The sequence below is a fragment of the Gallus gallus genome, chromosome 20 (assembly GCF_016699485.2).
Source record: "Gallus gallus isolate bGalGal1 chromosome 20, bGalGal1.mat.broiler.GRCg7b, whole genome shotgun sequence".
NCBI lineage: Eukaryota > Metazoa > Chordata > Aves > Galliformes > Phasianidae > Gallus > Gallus gallus.
Window position 1 is genome coordinate 5,345,563 of NC_052551.1, and position 16,008 is coordinate 5,361,570.

The window sequence follows — 16,008 nt, forward strand, 5'->3', positions numbered from 1 at the left end:
GCTGCTAATCGAACCCAAACCTCACATGTTGAGAGAGTTGGCATGGCCAGACCTCCTGCTGCTTAGAAACAAGCATAAAGAGGAGGAAGATAAAAGCAAAATAACAGATTTGAAGTTTGGTGCTGTCTTGTTTTGCTCCATTCCCTTTGATTCCCATTTTATAAGCACCTTCAGGGAGCTGGCAAGGCTGCGACCCTCCCCATCCCTGGAAGGGAGCATCGCGGCGGTGACACCACAGACCCTCGATTTGGTGAGGGGAAGGACAGAGCTCTGCTGCTCCTTTCTTTCCCTTTTGTTCGCATTTCAGAAGAGCACGTGTGACCAGAGAGTGCTTGCAACAGAGCAAAGCACTGCCAGACCAGGGAGCACAGTGCGCATCTGCTGTGCAGCTGCAGGGGCTGCACACCTAAAGCTGCTCCGGGAGATCGGGGGTTGGGGGGCTTTGCAGCCTGAACCCACTCAGCCACGCTCTGCAGCAGCTGCAGGCACAATGGCACTCATATTCTGGCTGTTTTTACTCCACACCGCTGCCTGTGCTGCTCACAGTCCTGCAAGGAAACGGCGGCGATGCTCGTGCAAACGAGGAAGCAAAAGCTTTACTGTGCTTTTCCATCACGCACAGCGGCCGGGGGCGATGCAGAGCCAATGTAGGGTTTGTGCCAAGGCTGCGTCCTGCAACCCCGCTCCTGCCAGATGAGTGAGCTGGGACAGCTTCAGCCGCAAAGCCTCGCAAAGAAGGAGAAACAAGAGCGGGGGGCAGTGAGAGCACAGCCTGAATTCAACGCTGGGGAGCAGGCATCTTCACATCCACATCCCTGCTTTGTGTTTGGGAAGCAGCAATGGTCCCTTCTCTGCCCTTTCCCCTTACCTGGGGCTCCTCCATCGCTGGGAGCAGAGGAAATACCGGGCATTCCTGCTCCGTGCTCTCATCTCCCAGGCAGGCCCCATGCAGCGGCACAGCCCAGCTCACGGGGCTCCTGTCCCGTTATGTGGGGAAAGTTTTGCTGTCTGAGTGGCGCAGAGGGCTGATCTGACCTTGATGGGGTGAAATATGTGACAGGGAACAGGCAGTGGGGCAAGGAGCAGTGCAGGGTGGGAAGGGGAAAAGGTAAAAAATTGGGGGGGGGGAGGAGGAAGGGAAGGGAAAAAAGAGGAAAAAAGGAAAAACAAAAAGGAAAAGGGGAAAAAAGGAAGGAGAAAAGATGAAAAGGGAAATGAGAAAAAAGGGAAAAAAAAGTGGAGGGGGGAGGGTAAAAAGAGAAAAGGCAAGGGCAGACAAAGTAAGGCAAGGCAAAGTAAGGTGAGGCGAAAGGCAAGGCTAGAGGCAAAGCGAGGCAAGGCAAGGCAAGGCAAGGCAAGGCAAGGCAAGGCAAGAGTGTCAATGCTTTGTTTCTTTTTCCACTTCTGCCACTACTGGCCAGCAGCTGCGTACAGCTCCTCAACATCTGGAGCCTCTTGGCCACCAGCTGGGGCTCTCAGAGGACGTGTGTGCTTGTGCACACACTCACTGGGCTGCAGCACGCCGGGTGAAGGGAGAAACACACCTCTGGCGTAAGAGCAGGAAGGCAGAGGAGCATTTCCAGCCCTGCCTGTCTCTGTCCTGCTGGGCAGCCCTGCCCTCCAGCTGCTCCCACACCGGGGATGGAGTGCCAAGCTCCCTGTGGGCTGTGCCAGCGGGACCAAGCTCAAACTTCCCAGCCCCAGCTGCGCTTATGGTTCTCTCCCTCTTACACTGCAGCACGTGGCAGCCAGACACAGGACACAGCAGTGGTGCGAGGCATGCTCCTGCAGTGAGGTTTGTGAAACCCCCAGCATCCCCCCCAGCCCAGCACCTCCCAGCACCAACCACTGCTCTCAGGGTGGAAATCACATCATGGAACCTCTGGGCAAACCAGGAAAACCCACTAGGTGTGCCTCAAGAGACACTGAAATTTGGGCACAGTCCCACGGGAGTACCCATTCCTGTGCTGTGTCCATTTGAGGAGCATGGGCAGGGCAGCAGGAGGACAGCAGCAAAGCATTGCAGCCCCACAGCTCTGCTCCCAGACTGGCGCCGGCTGAGCCAACCCGGCTGCGCTCCCCTTGGCTGAGGGCTGGAGACTATTTTTGGAAGATCCCGAGACATCCAGGCAGGGAACCGCCTTTTCTTTCCCTTCATTCACAGACAGGGTCATCTTGATTCATTCCATGGGCTTCTTTTTATTGTTATTTATTCATCTTCGCTTCTACTTCCAGCATCAAGGAAGTGGAGCTGAAATGCAGCAGAGCTGGAGGAGCAGGGTTGGGCTCATCTGTCCGCCACCGCAGAGGGACATGAGCATCCCTGCCATGATGCATCTGCTCCTTGTGTCCCGCTGGGGGTACGTGCCAGCTTTGGGGCTGTACAAGGAAGGAGGGAACAGGCAGGTTTCCACCTGGACCTCAGCCCAGACCTGGAGGATGTCATGCAGAGCTCCAGGTTCCCAAGCAGCTTGGCTCCACGTCTGAGCACCCAACTCAGGACGGGGTTCTGGCCTGACCCTGACCCAGGACTTTGGGATATTTATGCCAGGGATGCAGCAGGACCCCACAACAGACCCAGCTTTTAGGAGAATTTGACCTTCTCTGTTGTGGGCACCAAGGCTGGATCCTCACCTGGAGACAGACGTGAAGGACAGAGGGCACTGCTGGATTTATGGCTGATAGTCCCACCCATGTGCCCACACCGGTCCCAGCCCTGTCCCATGCAGTGAGGCTACAACTGGGCACACCATCCACCACCGGGGTGACAGCTTTCATGCAGGGACAGCCCAGAAGAGAGGAATTCACACCCAAGGGAGGTACTTCCCTCAAAGGACACCCTTTTCCCCTCCTGCCCACAACCCGTGCCTTGCAGGAAAGGACAAAGAAGGATAGTTTGGTGCCATCTATCATGAGAGCAGTAGAAAGATCAGGGGTGTCCCCCCAAGGCCCCCTCCTCTTTCTCGTTGCTCCAGGTGGGCACTGGGCCCCTCTGCTCCTGATGCTGTGCAGTGCCTCGCAGCATCCGGGATTTATCCTTAGGGAAGCTGCCACCAGGGCACTGTGCTCCCCCCACGTGGCCCGGGCTCAAAGCAGCAGCCCCTCCACAGGGGCATGGCAAGCCACGACCGAGCTCCATCCACAGGACTTTGTGACATGTGAAAGTGTTTGTTTCATTGGATGGAGATGGAAAAACAAAGCCCCGGCAGCAGTGGTGGAACAAAATCCCCCGCAGCCACCCCTGGCTGGGAGCTGCCAGCTCTGATTCTGCAGCGCTTTTCTGCTCGGGACCGGCATGCATGCGGCTCCCAGCCTGCCCGGCCAAGGAAACAACAAAGGGCAGTAATGAGTCTGCGAACAATTAACGCACACGGGGCCACGCTCTGCTCGGTAACCTTGGCGTAAGGCTGGGGTTGGCGGAGCTCCTCCAGCTCCATGCCAGGGAGGCTGTGAGCAGGCTGTGGTCCCGGGGAGCAAATGCAACAAAACAGCCGAAATCTTGCTAAAATAATGGGATGGAGCGGACCGCAAGCAGGTAAATCCTTCAGTCCCCATTGCCCAATGCTCACCGCCAGGTACGCAGCCGGGAACGATCCCTCCTGACCTGCTTTCCCTCCTCAGTGCCCTCCAGTGATGTCTGCCCTTGTCAACACACGCTGGCAAAAGAGAAAAATCCCCGAAAGTAGCAGGTGTCCTTAAGTCCTGTCAAATCACATCAGCGCTGTCTGCGGAGCGGGGCCGGCAGCGGAGCTCAGCCTGACCCCAACTCCAGCCACGCTGGTCCCCGCAGCACCGCTGTAATTAGCGCTGGGGAAGGAGCGGGGCCAGCGGAGGGGAATTCCCAGCCCTGGGCCCATTGCCTTCATCACCTCTACGGGATGACCATGGCTCCGGGGTACCCTTTGTCCATACTCAGGGAGGGGTGAACATCTCTCGCTCAGAGCCCACCATTAATCTCGGGGATTGAAAAGGAGTTAAGCACTCATTTCTCCGAGGCTGATGGATTTCGGCGCATGTAGGCTGGAGGTTCTCCAGGGTGCCTGATGTTTTATGTCTTTGGGATGTTTTCGTCTTCCTTCAGTTGTGTTCAGTGCTGGTATCGTGTTTATATCAGCAAAATTCTGGATTGTTGCCTCATTCCTTTTTCTTTTTTTCTCCTTAAACAAACATCTGCTGCTTCTGCTTATAGCCTGTCACAAACTGCTCGTGAGTGGCGTTCTGTTGGGTTCCAAGCCCTGAGCCTTGGGAGCCCATCAGCCCTCGGGCACACATCCCTGCCCCCCCATCATCCCGAAACTGCAAGAGAAGAGGAATGTGAGCAAACAGGGACCCGCCAGCCCCTCCTGCCCCAGATTCCATTCTACACCATGCTGGGCAGGAGCAGTTTCGGTGGCAGCAGGTGTTTGCTTATGGATTCCAGCCATAGGGCTGCACATCTCCATGCCCACGGTCCGGCGCTCACAGCCCCTCCTGTCCCAGCACAGTCAGCCCCTCTCCATCCTCACCTGCCTGCCCTTCTCTCTCTCCCTTTTTCTCTGCATTCACTGGAAAAAAAAAACCAACAAAAATGAAAACAGAAACATTTTGATAGGGGAAAATGTAACCAAGTCAAAAGAGAAATGGGAAGAAGCGCCTCAAAATTTGCTAGACAGGCGTTTTCTTTGTGAGATCAAGGGCCAAATTCTGCTTTCATCACACTAGAGAAAAATCTGGACTATCTCCCCTCGAATTAATGGCATTCCTTCGTAAGGGGAACAGAATTTCATTCATTCGCGCCTCGTACAGCAGCAACGGGGCCATTAATCCTCACAGCTTCCAGTCACGTCCCAGCCCAGCGCTCCAGCATGGGAAGTCCCAGATCATTTGCTTGCATCCTTCCTTGACTTGTCAGCTCATGATAAACAGCATCTCGTCCCGGTCCCACACGGACGAGCACACAGAGTGATTACATCACCTCCAAACCCCTTCCAATAAGATAAAATGCAGCTCGCATCCAGTTGGAACAACTCGCTATTCCCAGACGGGCTCTCCCCACTCATGTGCAGTGCTCAGAGCCCAAAACATGGTGTCTGCTGAAGTGCATTCAGCATAGAGTCCCATCTCAAAACTGGGGCCAAGAACACCTTGGGGGGAGCCCCAGCTGCCCTGTGGAGCCCCCAAACATCCCTATACAGCCACGGCAAGGAGGGGAGAGCACTGAGAGCCTGACCTTCTACTGTGCCAAGTGCCAGGGATGGGGAGATGAATATAAAAATGTTTGGTGCTACTGAAATATCTGGGCTTGTTTCCTTTGGGTGCATTAGTATCGTACCCACAGCTGCTAAGTGCACCTGGATGCACCCTGATAGGCTCACCTGGACAAGCCCTGCCCTAACCCCAAGCTCTTTATAAGCTCAGCTCAGGTCTGCTCTGTTCTTGAGACTGTGTCTTGTAGTGTAGGTGCCTGCTGTGCTAAGGTCACTGGAGGTGGTTGGTTTGGACTGGATTGGATGATGCTTCTGCTTCTCCCTGCTATCACCATGGATTGTAACCAGGAGTGCATCTGTCTCCTGAGCCTCACTCCCGGTAGGAAAAGAGCAGTACATTTTCTACTACAGTGGGGTTTTGGTTTTGCTTAAAAAATATAGTCTAAGTACAAATAGCTAATGGTATTAATGATAAATATGGAAGGAACCCCTTAATATGATCTGCATCTCTTTGGAATTGGATTCAGCTCCTTTAGAGCTCAAGCTGCTATCTGAGGTTTGTGATGAAGCAGATCCTCTTCTTCTCAAAGGGAATAATGGGGGCACTGCTGAACCCTGCTCCCAGCCTGCCTGGGCATGTGGCATGGAGTCAGCCTGCAGTGGTGCTGTCATCATCCAGAGTGCCCCTGAGCACCTCAAACCCTCTGAAGTGGACTTAGAGCCATTCAGCTGGAGAAGCAGCAAGTGAAGGACTGTATTATGTGGGCAATCACTTAAGGAGAGTGCACAGAAAGGCGCTCGATGGGTTTGGCTCAGTACCTCACATCAGTTCTCCCCATGGAGCAATCTGGTGCTGCCCCAGCACTGCAGGCACTCTGTAAAATCAATGAGGGTGGAGAACAGCATCCCCAGAGCCCCGTGCTTTCCTTCCAAAGCACACACTCAGTTTGCTTGATGAGAACTGGGGCTGTATGAGAAATTGGCTGCAAGAAGCAGTTCTGGGCAGCCCAGCACCCCCTAGGCAGTGCTATGGGAGCTCTGTGGCTCACTGAGCCCAGTAGGTTGGGGATGTGAGGGTTTCTTACCCCTCAGCAGCAGTCACCTCTGAGGACACAAACCCAGAAATTGGCCATTCTCAGTGACAGCAGTCGCAGGTCTGAGCGATGTGGGGTCTGGGAGGATCCCCGACCCCAGCACAGGGGGGTCTGTGGGTTCCCCTTGGTTTTATTTCCCTCGATCGGGCTGCAAATGAGGCAGAGCAGTCCCACAGATGGAGTAACTCCATTGATTTACACAAATTCCTCCAGACATACGCTAAGGTTTATGCTCTACCAGCATTTGCATTTCTGCAGTCTGGACAGAGGCTGGGAACTTTTATTGGGTGGATTCTAGGAAAACAGAAGCCAAGGAATAAAAATAACCTTTTTTTTCTGGGCTGGGCTGATTGCTCTCACACCGGCACCAGTCCAGGCCAGCTCTATTGGTTTTTAAAGAGTAACCGGGTTTATGTCGGTGTAACGGTGTGTCCCCAGAGCTGCATGAAATGTTCACAACAAAACCTGTAATTACGTGAAACCAACAGAACTTCACTGTTTGGGGGTTTCATTACAAATCTGAATCTCAGATTGAGCTCGTCAAAGGATTCCTTAAGGTTCATGAACCTCTCAGTCAAGCTTTGGCTTCCAGTCAAGCCGAGCCTGGGCTGATTTATGGTTCTGCACTGAAATAATGTGAAATCGGTGGTTTTGTTTGGTCTCGGAGCTGAAGCTCAACGCTTGCTTGGCTTTCAAGAGGTCAGTTCTCTTTGAAAGCTGAGCTCCGAACCAAATCTGCAGTGGGAGCTGGAGGAGAGGCTGACTAGATGAAAGCCATAGAGGAAGAGGGATGAGGGCTGCGAATGCTGCCCGGCCCTGATGCAAAAGCAGCGAGGTCTGAGCTGTGCTGTGAGCATCATCTCGCTGCTCTGGGGCGAGGATCAGACACGATTCATTAGGACACGAGGGCAAGCAAGGATCACTTGATTCAGCTGGCTGCCACAGCGAGCTAAGTGCTATTAGTGCTAATCTGGCAGTCCTGCGCCCGCCCCGCGGAGAGGCAGAGATAGCAGCACTGCTCTGATATTCCGCTTCACACTTCAAAGCTGGTGTTGTTCCCGCTGGTTATATATTGCCTGCGGGATTAAGATTCACAGGCAGCAGTGAAGCAGTTGACAATGCGGTTTGGCAGCGCCGGGACAGCAGCACATGCCTCCTCCTCGGCCAGCGCTGGATGCAGAGCGTTCGCGGCAGCTCTGGGAGGAGAGGAATGTAATCTATGGCTCCCTGAGCTGTGTGGGGCCACGCTCGGAGCCTGCCCAGCCAGTCGCTGTGGTTTGTTGCTTTTCTTGGCCAAGTTGGAGCGAGGAAAGCCAGGAATGGTACGTTCCCATCCTGCATAGGACTGGCATAGGGCTGGGCATGGCGTGGTGGTGTCTGGTGCCATGGAGTGTGGTGGGACCCGTGGCTTCATACATCGTTCTTTGAATGATATGACTGCCAACATGACTAACAGCAGTCTTGTTCAGGCACTCTGGGGACTGGGATTCACTGGCCAAACTGTACTTATCTAATCTGAGGCTACAGAAGGAGGCATGTGATCTTCCAGGGCAATCACAGATAATGAGTGCACTTCGTACACTAACTTCTGGCCAGCCATGCACCGAGTAAACAAGCCAAAATGAGATTAATTGAAAATCAATGGAAGGGGCTTGACATCTACTTGTGGAGATGGCCCAAGCAAAACTAGAGGCTAAATTCAATGGATAAATAACTCATTGTGAGTTATTTGCTCGGCTCTACTTAAGTGGTTGATTATGTGGGTCTTTGGTTAATTGACTTACTGAGTGGCTGGCGTGGGTTTTTTGGCTGCTTGCTCACTCCCCACACGTTTTTGCTATTAACTAGCTGTTTGGTGGAACAAGTAGTCTATTGTCTATATTTTGTTGGCTAGGTTGGTGTTTGGTTGGATGTTGGCTCTTGGGCTAATTGAATACATCTGCTGCTGGCTGTATGGTGGCTTTGCCAGATTCATCGCGGGCTTCGTTTCATTGCCTGCCTAACATGTTGGTGGCATAGCTTGTCACAGATCTGGTGCTCACCCACCTAATTTCCTGCTCCTTTACACTTGCAAACCAAGTTCTCACTTTTTCTCTGGTCGCCATTTGTTTGCTGTAGCTTCTTCCACGATGCTTAGACTCTGAAGCAAGGACTCCTCCTTGGCAAGCTGTGTTCAGTATCTCATCTCCAGGACATCTGAGGATTGTCACCAGGAAGGACGAGCCACTTTCTGGAATCCTATTCCCAGCTGTAGGCTGTTCTGCAGCCCTGGCGTGGCTCCATCCCGACCTTTTTCTCTTCCCATTGAATTCCTCACCACTTCTCCTGTGCCACATTTCCCAGCAGAAGCTTTTGGTTTAGAAGCAGGTGGGTTGCTGGCTCAGAGCAAGGCTTCAGCTCAAGGAGAACAGAGGAGGGAAACAAGTGGAGCAGGGAAGAGACCTGGTCAGGAAATGATCTCTGAAAATTTAATAATCTCAGCTGATTTGGTAGGCCCATCTCATGCTCTTTTGTTTGCTTTTGGCCCCGATCTTACTTTAATTTTGGGGTGAAGGAACACTTTTCCAACTGCGTAAATACAACTCATCCAAAATGCATGCTGTGTAGGCTGGGAATCAGCATCACATGATAAAAGGTATGTGGGAGAGCAGAGCCAGGAGCCAGCTGAGATCTTCATGGGGGACACAGATGGGAAGGAGAGAGAGTATTACCTGCTCTTCTCCTCCTCCTGCTGAATCTCCTGACTGTAATCAGCTCATGGGCCCTGGGGCAGCCTGACCTGGCCAGTCCCCGGCTGACACGAGGTGCTGACTGTACTGAAGCTGACTTGACAAGGCCCTGAGGAGATGCTCAGAGTAGCTCCCTTACAGCTCTCCTGCTTCCATTTCATTTGCCATGACTGTAAAACACTTTTGGAGCAGACAGCAGTGCTCATGTCCTGCTGTGAATCATAGAATCATTAAGGTTAGAAAAGATCTCCAAGATCACCAAGCCCAAGCATCAACTCACCCCCACCATGCCCACTAAACCGTGCCCCATGTGCCTCCCGTCCTGCTGAGGGGGCTCAGTGGGATGCTCAGTGCCTTGTGATGTGAGAGCCCCCAGGGTCTGTGGTGGCCCTTTCATGGTGTAACCAATACCACTGGAAGTTCTGAGTCTGGATGTGATGTATGGCAAATGCCCGTGATGTCAGCAGTAAGGAGTTAACCCTGACCCTGGAAACCTGGGGTGAAAAAACCCACCCATGAGCAGCCACCCCTCTCTGTCCCCGTCCTGGGCTCTGCGCTGCATGAGGCCATGGCTCAGGGAGCATCTCCCTTGTCCTTCCAAGGACCATCTTCAGGGATGTTGTTGTTTCCCCCTAGTGCGCTGTGAAACCCCTGGTGGCTGGGTGATGGAGAGCTGCATGAAGAACATCCTCTGTGTTGGAGCAGCTGGGTGCCTCAGCTTTCCACTGCAACTCCATACAAGACATCCCTTGACTCTGTTCACCCCACACCCCAAACACTGTGTCCTTCGGGTAAGCTGCAGCTGTGGGTTTGACCCTCAGCCCTGCTCTGTCTGTTCAGCTCTCCAGCTTAGTGACAGGACAGCAAGGGAACATACTGCCTGTCTGCAGCTCCACGAAGGTCACCGAAAGGTAAGGGAAAAGAATAGGCTGAATTCTATGCATTTTTGCCGGTCTGAAGCTTCTCCTGTCTTGGAAAATGCCTGCAGGGCCATCTTGCTGGAATCCTGCAGAAGAACATGGGGCTTTTGGAGGGCAGATGAAATGAGGGTGGCTTGGGGCTTGGGGGGTTGGTTTTTTTAGCTTATTGGAGGGGCAGCAGGAAAGAAAACAGTGATGGGATGATTCCCACTTCATGTCAGCTTAAACAAAGGAGAGAGACAGGAAGAAGAAGTAGAGGAAATGGGAAAAGAAGAAGCAAGATGATCCACTGCCTCCATTCCTTGGATTTGAGCTGGAGTGATGGGGTGTCTCATTCTCTGTTTCTCAAGGCAGGGCAGAAATATTTCACCTGCCAGCATTCTCATGGCTGGAACAGCAGGTGAAGGTGGCTGTGCAGGGTGCAGAAGGTTTCATGCTCAGCACCATTAGTCCTCTGGATAACGAGGCAATACAACAGCCGTTCTGGTCAGGTCTGTCCTTGAGCCCCCACCAGGACTTCTCCTTTTGAGCCTTCCCCAAAGCAGCCCAGCCAGCAGCATGTCTGGTTCCCCACAGCCCATTTGGACTTGTCTGAGCCAAGCACGGAGCTGCTCCACACTGCACAGAGCCATCCAGGATGGTGCTGTTAGGACAGGAGGTGTAGGGGGAGGACAAAAGATCACAGAGACAAAATCCAGAGACAAATGCCTGGGTGGTGTGGGAGTGCCTAGTGCAGCTCTGTGGCACAAGTATTGATTACCCCGAGCCTCCAAACTGGGCTTTTCACTGTGAGGGTGAATACTCACGTATGGACTCTTGTTGTATAGCAAGGAAGAATTTTCTGGATGAAAGCTTTAATTAGATTTGTTTGGACCATGTTCACATGCCTCCTGGGCTCACTCTCTGTGAATACTTTAAATAACAGTTTTATTGGCAGGAATATTTGTGCAAACTGCAAATTTGGGGTCAGCATCTCAGCTAATATAAATCAGTGCAGGCAGCAGAGGTCCACCAATTTACACCCGCAGAAAGGCAGACTCCCTGCATGAATATTGAGAAATTACTCTTGGAACATAAATCTGGAGTGAAAACCTCCAAGTATTTGTGCTGGAAACCTTACCCTGAGGCTGTAGCAGTTTTCAAATGGCAGCAGGGAGCATCAACCACCGGTCAGCAGGAGTCCTGGCACACAGACAGCCCCGGCATCTCCTCGCCTCTCTCTTCTGCAGGATGGGTTGGGAGGGAGGGGCAGCTGCAATTCGTGGTTCCTCCCCATACTGCGGTGCTCTGCTTCCACCCAGCTCTCCTCATACTGCTCACCCTCCTGTTGGCACCTTCTGTGTCTGGACCTTCTGTTTTCTCCTCCCTGCAGGTACACACAGCGCTCACCCCTCTACAGCTCAATCCAGCCCAGCGCAGGGCTTTGGGGGTGTTGAAGTTGGATGCTTCAAGGGATGGAAATTAAGGGGGAGGGGGTTGAGCCTGGGGACAGCGGGAGGAAAAGGAGAGGGGCCCTCTGAATGCTATCTCCTAGAGGAACTGGAGTGTGCCCAGAAACAATAAATGTCCGGCGATGATTTGATGTGAGTTAAGATGGAAAAGCATCACAGGGTGCGTCTGAGACGAGCTCTCCCTTTAGACTTCAGTGAACTTTTAAACAAACCCGTGTGCTTGTAAGGCTGTGCTCCAGATGGGCTGGTGCTGGGAGGGGGCTGCTCTCAGCCCCATCCCTTGGACACAGCACTGCCTGGGGCAGCAGGCTGCAAATGGGCAGCTCAAAAGGCAGAGGGAGGGTTTTATCCTTCAGTGACCTAAGCAGGTTATTCTTGCTTCCTAGGCCAGGAGTCTTGGAGAGGATGGGGACTGCTCTTTGACAGGTTATCCTGCTTGTTGCTGCTATTCTTCACACATGGCCAAAGGCAGCGGCAATCTGCCTTCCTCTCTGCTGCTCCCAGAGAGGTGGAGGAGCTATTTGGAGAAGTCCCCATTTTGCCATGGGGTTGGGGTGCAGAGGAGCTGCAGTGATCCTGGCCAGGACTTGCCTGCTGTGGCCTATCCCAAGGGGAAGGCAGTGGTGCCCAGGGGATGGGCAGGAAAATTGCTCTGCATCTCCGCAATCACTTGGAATGAGAGGGAGAGGAATGCAAGGGGACTGCAGCCTCGGCAGAATGCATTTGGGGTGAAGGAGCAAAGAAGAGTGCTGAGTATCTCCCAGGGGTGCTTTGAAGGAGCAGTGCCCCTTTGGGAATGGGATTCCAGTCCTCAACATGAGGAACAAACATCTCTCTCCCAAGAGGCTCCTGAAGTCCCATCTCTTCGTCTGCACTCCTCATGTCCATACAGGGCTGTATGGCATCTCTGCACACACGTATGTGTATGGATGGCCCCATGTGCTGCTGATTGGAGCATCCCAAAAACTGGCCCAGGTCTTTCAGTTCCTCCCCGGTGTCATTTTGGGGTGGGAGCAGAGGGAGGCCGGATGTGTGGTAGCCCTGCCCTCACACCCTATAAAACGGGTCTGTCTCTGGTTTGTATCTAAAGGAGAAAAAAAAAGAGAAGGGGAAAGAGGGGGGGGAAAGCCTCTCCGAAATGAGATTCCTGAAATGACAGTGTGCTGACATGCACTGGAGTGATTTTGGCAAGAAATGGGAAAGCTAAGTAGGAGCTGGGGCTTGCAGGCACCATGGGGGCTGGTGGGGTGTGGGGCTGCTGCTCCCCTTCCTTGTGTGCCCTGCTGGCACCACTGCTGTGCTCCACCCTAGGCAGACAGTGGACTCTGCACCTCGGGTTGGTGTTCGCCTGTTTGTTTCTTGCTTCTGTGCTGCTGCTGTTCCCCCCATCCCTGGATAAGCCATCAGAGAGGGGGTGGGGAGCAGCTTCAGCTCCTCTATGGGAAGACCTTCGGGTTGCAGTGTTCAGCGCAGGATGGAGCAGGGTGGCTGATGCACCAAGTCCCGGTGTGTCAGAGAAGCACCAAACCCACAACAGTACAGTGGGGCCGCATCCCGGCGGTGCAGGGGGGATCACAGGCATATTTTCAAGCATCTGGCGCTTGAATATTTATAAAGTAGAATTGCAAACGGAGCTGCTGCAATCAGAGGAAACCCAACGTGGTGCTTGCAGGCACTAAAGTACTCAGGAACCGGCTCCTCCCCGGGGGAGGCAACACAAACCCATCAGGCAGCTCGCAGTCGTGCTGGGGGGACACGGGCACAGGTTTATTTCTTCGGTCTCTGTTTATTTATTTGGCTTTATTTTAATTATTTTTAATAGTTTCTCAGAGTGCACCCTGTGGCTTTTTTTTTTTTTTTTTTTTTTCCTTTTTCTTATTTATGGGCTTGAGGAAAGCCGGAGCAGAAGGGAAATGCTATCAGCCAAGCTGGGATGTCTACCACATGCGTGCGTGCAGGTCCCCCCCACCCGTCACCACCTACATGCTCTGAGGAAGCCAAGAACGGGGCTTTCTCCAGGCAGCAGCGCCTTGCCTGTATTCCTGCACAGAAGGAGAGCTGTAAGGACCCCCACAGGACCACGGGCAGTCTGCAGTGTGTCCACGCTCAGCTGCTGGTGCTGCTCCAGGGGGAAATCTGGGGAAGTGGAGTCATGACTTTGCACTGCTTGCAACCACTCCGAAATAAGGCAGTATGTGGATTTTCATACAGACCATCATACCAGCCATATGGGAAACATTGCAGGCCTGCAGGGTGGGATGCATCCCCGCTGAGTGCAATGGGGCACGGCAGCCCCTCCCAGCACATCTCTCCCCTGCTTTCCATCCAAACAAGCTGTCAGAGCTCTCAGCAGCTGCCCCAGCACGGGGCTGGTGGTGCTCAGGCAGACATGACAGAAACGTGTCCCACCTTCCTGGGGCTGGGTGGGATAGGGCCACCCCATCCTCAGCGCCAGGTTCACAGCCACGCAGGGAGATATGTCCCAAACAACTGAGGTAATGGGCACAGATTCAGTGCTGGGGTGGCACCAGCCCAAGTTGGTACTGCTGAGCTCCCCACTTCTACCCACACTCCTTTGTCCCAGTCAAAAGCCAGTGTCCTCCCAGCCTTCATGCAAACCCTATTGGGCTGACAGAGAAAACCCTTGGGCAAGGGGCTCTTCTTCAAGGAGAAGAGCATTCCCAACCCCTCTGGTTGCCTTGAGTTGGATGGGTGGAAGGAAAAGCAAGAAGTGGGAGTGCTGGTGCTGACAGAGAGATGCCCACAGTTACCTCTGATGGGGGAGGATGTATATCCTCTTGCTCCCTCCAGACTGGCCCCCCACTAACCCTAACCCTAATATTTTCCTGCCAATTCCTCCTGCTTTGGTTTTGCCTCAGTGGGGTCTGAGAAGCTGCCAGCAAAACACCTGATTTTGGTATGCCAGACAAAAACAGGAGCCAGGGAAAAAACGTGGGGTGAGCCAACAGTGTGATACCTGTCTGCACATCCCTTTCATGTCTGGAGGAGAGTGGGGAATGCCAGGACTCCTGCTGTCCTGCAGAGCAGGCACCAAACCTGAGGCTGACTTCTGCTGGGGAGCACGGGAGAGAAAAAAGCCAAAGAGGAAAGAGTGGGGGTCACAGCAGAGAGGTGTGCTGCCCTGGGCTGTCCTGGCTGCATCCCCTGCCCTCACTGCTGCATTCCCCCAGTCTTCTTCCCCATTGCAGAGGGAATCTGTCTGAGCAGCCTGGTCTGACATCATCCCCCCCCAAAAACTGAGCATCAACATGTGCAGCAGGAGCAGTGCAAACACAACCCATCTGGTGCAGCCTTCGCATGGAGCCCCAGCCCACAGCTCCATCCATCCTTGTGGGGTGGGTGACCCACACCAGTTCTTACGGAGCAGGCAGGACTGGGTACATCACCAGGGCTGGTGGGAGGTGTGTGGGGGGGGTCCAGGAGGAGCTGCAAGTGGAAGGACTGGGATAAGTGGGAGAGTCCAGCAGTGGCGTGGGGATGGGGAGCAGCCTTGGGACAGAGAGGAGTGACAGCTGGGAGGAAGGGATGGGGCAGGGTACAGGAGTATGGGCAGCCCCTTGTCCCCTCCTGCAAGGAGGGATGGAGGAACCAGCAGGGCACAAAGCAGCACGAGGCAGGGAGGAGCAGCAGCCCCACAGAACACATACATTAACAATTTAATAAGACAAAAACATGCCTCTCAGCTGAGATACATCAGGGAGAGCTTTCCAGGAGTAATAACATGGCAGGCAGCCCCCAGCCAGCACACCAATACCTTCATACCACTAGGGAGAGGTGCACGCCTGGGAAGCAGGTTCAGCAGCACGAGCCCTCCATGGGGCGAGGGCAGGAGGGGTCTGGGGCTGCTGGGGCCAGGGTATCCTGAGAGCCATTTGTGGGGGCCCCAAAGTGTGCTTTAGCCCCAAAAGGCTGTGTGCTGCAGTGGGTTCAGTGCTGGGAGTGGGCTGGGGGAGTGGGAACATTCCCAGAGTAGTGCTATAGGTCCTAAAAAGGGAATTGTTGGAGTCTTTACCAAAGAAGGAAGGGCAGCAGTGGTGGGGGGGGGGGGGGGACAGACAACAGACTGCAATACAGGTGTGGGGCTCAGTGTGTGCTTGCGGAACCCCCTGCCCCAGCACTGCCCAGTACAGACTGGGCTGGTCCCAGTGAGGATGAGCCGGGGCTGTGCCTGGGGTGAGAGCTCACGATGGACACGGGTCAGCTGCACCATTATTAGAACTCAGTAAATGCAGTTTTAACAACCATCTGGCCCATCTTTTATATGCAATAACCATCCCATTACAACTGAAATAAAATCCACATTGGAGGCACTTAATTGCATGAGCGGCCCTCAGCTCTTTCTCATCTCATAAAACACTTCCCTCGGGCTGTCTGCGGGCCTCCAGCCTCCCCTCCAGGCAGCACAGCTGCGCGGGGGTTTGCTATCATCTGATGTGGACTTGAGCCCACGTCGGGCCTGAGCAGGAGAGAAATGCCACTTCTGGAGGGATTTTAAGAGTCTCTCAGCCTGGCTCCCCTCCAGCCACGAACCCCACGGGACGGAAGCTCTCACCGCGGGCCCAGACGTGCTGCTCGCTGACTGCAGGCTGCGAGGTGATGCGTGCTCT